The following is a 3,384-nucleotide window of genomic DNA, read 5'->3' as shown; positions in this document are numbered from 1 at the left end:
CTTTCTTTCTTTCTTTCTTTCTTTCTTTCTTTCTTTCTTTCTTTCTTTCTTTCTTTCTTTCTTTCTTTCTTTCTTTCTTTTTGTCCTAATTGGAGGGGGTTTATTCAGGGCAGAGGGCAAAGGTAGGGAGAGAAACAGGAGAAGATGGTGGAGAAAGAGGAGAGAGAAGTGGAGGCCGGCCAAGACTACGTGGAGAGAAGGGGAAGGGAAGGGAGGAAGGGAGAGGAGAAGCTAGAGGCAAGAGAGTAAGAGAGTAAGAGAGTAAGAGAGTAAGAGAGTAAGAGAGTAAGGGGCCAAAAGCCCTTTCTAATTCAGTCTTGTTCCCATTGTTTCCAAGATTACCTACATAAACCTTTCAGTCTAAGGGGGCAAGAATCACGAGGCATTTTGAGATCCTGAGTTCAAAAGGCCTAAGCTCAACTCCTAACGCTCCGACAGGCCCACCAGCTCCTCTCTGGCTCTGCTTCCACAGATGCTTTCGGTCCTGCGGCATCCACGAAATGGTCGAGCGAGGCCTTTTTATCTGTCCATCTTGTACATGTAGTTTGAGAAGGAAATAGCATTGTAATACATTTTGTTTTGTTTGCTTGGTTTTTGTTTTTGGCCTTGACCTTGAAATGTGGCTAAGGATGACCTTGAATTTCTGATTCTCCTGCATTATTTATTTATTTTTTTACAAAGTGCTGTGGATTGATCCAGGAGTACATGCTTTTTAGGGAAGTGCTGTAAACTTCCTCACACCCCTAGGCCTGCTCATTTGCTTTTTAGGTAAGATCTCATGTAGCCTAGGCTGGCTTCAAATAAGCACCCAAGGATGAATTTTACTTTTGAACTTTCCTACCTCTACCTCCTGTGTGCTGGAATTAAAGACATGCCTGACCCAATTTATGTGGAGCTGGGAATTGAATTTAGGACATCACACATACTAGGCAGACCCTCTACTAACTGACCTATGATTCTGGTCTCCCCAAAAATCTTTGGGTTGGTTTGTTAGCACCAAGATTTAGTAAGGTGAGTGAGCCCTAATACAGACAGGGGGGACCCTAGTACTTTGATGAATAGAGTGTGGATATTCTTCCACTCTGTGAGCAATGACATCAAGAAATAGCTGGCCAGGCAGATGCTGTAGACCAGCTAATAACCTGTCACTGTAACATGACCAAGCAGGACAGTCAGTTGGAGAAGCATTTTCATCTGGAATTTGACTGAATTTCAATTCCTGGACCTTGGCCACTGTATTTTCACTGTATGCTATCAGGGAAAGGAATTTTCCAGCTTCATTTAGGCCTGGCTCAAAAAGCCCTTCTTGCCGGGCAGTGGTGGCGCATGCCTTTAATCCCAGCACTTGGGAGGCAGAGGCAGGCGGATTTCTGAGTTCAAGGCCAGCCTGGTCTATAGCGTGAGTTCCAGGACAGCCAGGGCTACACAGAGAAATTCTATCTCGAAAAAACCAAAAAACCAAAAAAAAAAAAAAAAGCCCCCTCTTATCTACTAGCCAGCTTGTCTTGGCCAACTTCATATTCTTTCTCTTACTCTTAAAAATTCACAAAATTCACTTACTTCTTTAGTGTGTGTGTGTGTGTGTGTGTGTGTGTGTATGTATGCTACATGTGCAGGTGCCAGAAGGGGTCATCAGATATTCTGGAACTCAGTTTACAGGAGGCTATGAGCCTCGTTCTTTTGAGGCAAGGTCTCTTGTTTCTGTCATTTTTCTGTGTACTTTAGACTGGCTTGACTGCAGGTGTCTAGCTGATTCTGCTTCGGCCTCGCATCTTGTAATAGGAGTGTTGGGATTACATCCGCCTTTTTACGTGGGGTTTCAGGGATTGAACTTAGGTCCTCAGGCTAAGGCAAGCAATTTTACCTGCCAAGTCATCTTCCTAACCCTTGACTTCATATTGTTGTCCTTCTTCTGTACCTGGATGTACATGCCTAGAATATCCACAGCTGTGATTTCATCACAGGGCTGCCAACTCCCCAGGGTGCACACAGAGAACTTTGGGCAGAGAGTGGATGGCACCTGAGAAGCTCTTGTCCTGATGGTCATCATTCTTCAGGCTGGTGTGATGATCCACTCTCTGGAGAAAGTTCCTATGCTTGCATGGCTTTCCACGCAGCACTTTACATATCACCGCTTACAAAGTGTCACAAGTGTCATAAGTGTCCCACTGTGATAGCCAGCTGAGAAAGAGGTTCTCCCTCATGCTTCCCGCTCTCTTTTGATAGATAGTCATGCTATATAACCCAGGCTGTCTTGAGACTTGCTGTCCATCCATATGCTCTCAAGCTCATGACAGTCCTCTTGCTTTTAGCCTCCTGAATACCAGGAGTACAAATGTGTGCCACTGTATAGTGCTACATTTGTATTCTTGTAGATTGATTTTTATTTGTTTTTATTATCATTGTTCTGTTTTGAGACAGAGTCTAATTGTATAGCCTAGGCTGGTCTCAAAGTTATGATAATCCTCCTACTTTAGCATCCTGAATTCTGAGGTTACAACTATATGTCATCAGAGCTAGTGTAAGGTGTGTTTGTTTCAAATTCTCTGTTGCTGCTGCTGCTGTTGTTGTTATTATTATTATTTTGAAACAGTGTCTTCCCGTGTAACCTAGACTGGCCTTGAACTCACAGCAATCCTCCTTCCTCGGCTTCCTAAGTGCTAGAATTAAAAGTGTTTGCTATTACACCTGGCCATTTCTTGTTTTAAAACACTAATATTGTGAATGTTTTTCATTATTTCAACATATCCTTGCTTGTTCAGACAAATATAATGTCTAAGATTCCAAGATAATTGTTAAACGAAAAACAAAGACAAAAGTCAACTATAGTTGGGCCTGGTGACTCATGTCTGTAATCCCAGCATTCAGGAGGCTGAGACAAGAGGGTTATTATGGGTTGGAGGCCAGCCTTGGCTATATGGTGAGTTGTAAGCCAATTTAGGCTACACAGAAAGAGAGTCTGTTTCAAACAATAGCAAAAGAGAAAAAAAGGGAAGAAACAGCAGCAGCAACAACAACAAAAACTGCAAAAAGTGACTTCAGTCAGATTTGGTGGCACATACCTAAAAATCTCAGCTCTTAGGAGATATAGACAGGTCTTAGCTCTTAGGAGATATAAGCAGGAGGGTCAGGAGTTCAAGGTCTGCTTGGGCTACAAGAAACCTTCTGTTACACACACACACACACACAATTTCTAGGGGAATATCTCAGTGGGAAACAACTTGCTGCATGGAGTAAGAGCCTCCCCAACCCCTGCCCCATAAAGTGGGAAGCAGTAGCTCTACCATGCTCCTGTGGCAAGATAGGAGGTGGAGACAGGGGAATGGCCAGAAGCTCAGGGGCCAGCCATTCATTGATGAATAAGAGACCCTGTCTCAATCTAGG

The 3,384-nt window shown here is 43.5% G+C and overlaps 1 pseudogene; it reads right to left on the bottom strand.

The window, feature by feature from the left end:
• Positions 1 to 386, bottom strand: part of LOC114628055 — an 841-nt pseudogene extending 455 nt beyond the window's left edge.
• Positions 387 to 3,384: the final 2,998 nt, after the last annotated feature.

This window comes from Grammomys surdaster, unplaced genomic scaffold (assembly GCF_004785775.1).
Source record: "Grammomys surdaster isolate TR1022 unplaced genomic scaffold, NIH_TR_1.0 263, whole genome shotgun sequence".
NCBI lineage: Eukaryota > Metazoa > Chordata > Mammalia > Rodentia > Muridae > Grammomys > Grammomys surdaster.
This window is presented reverse-complemented; position numbering and strand designations above follow the sequence as displayed.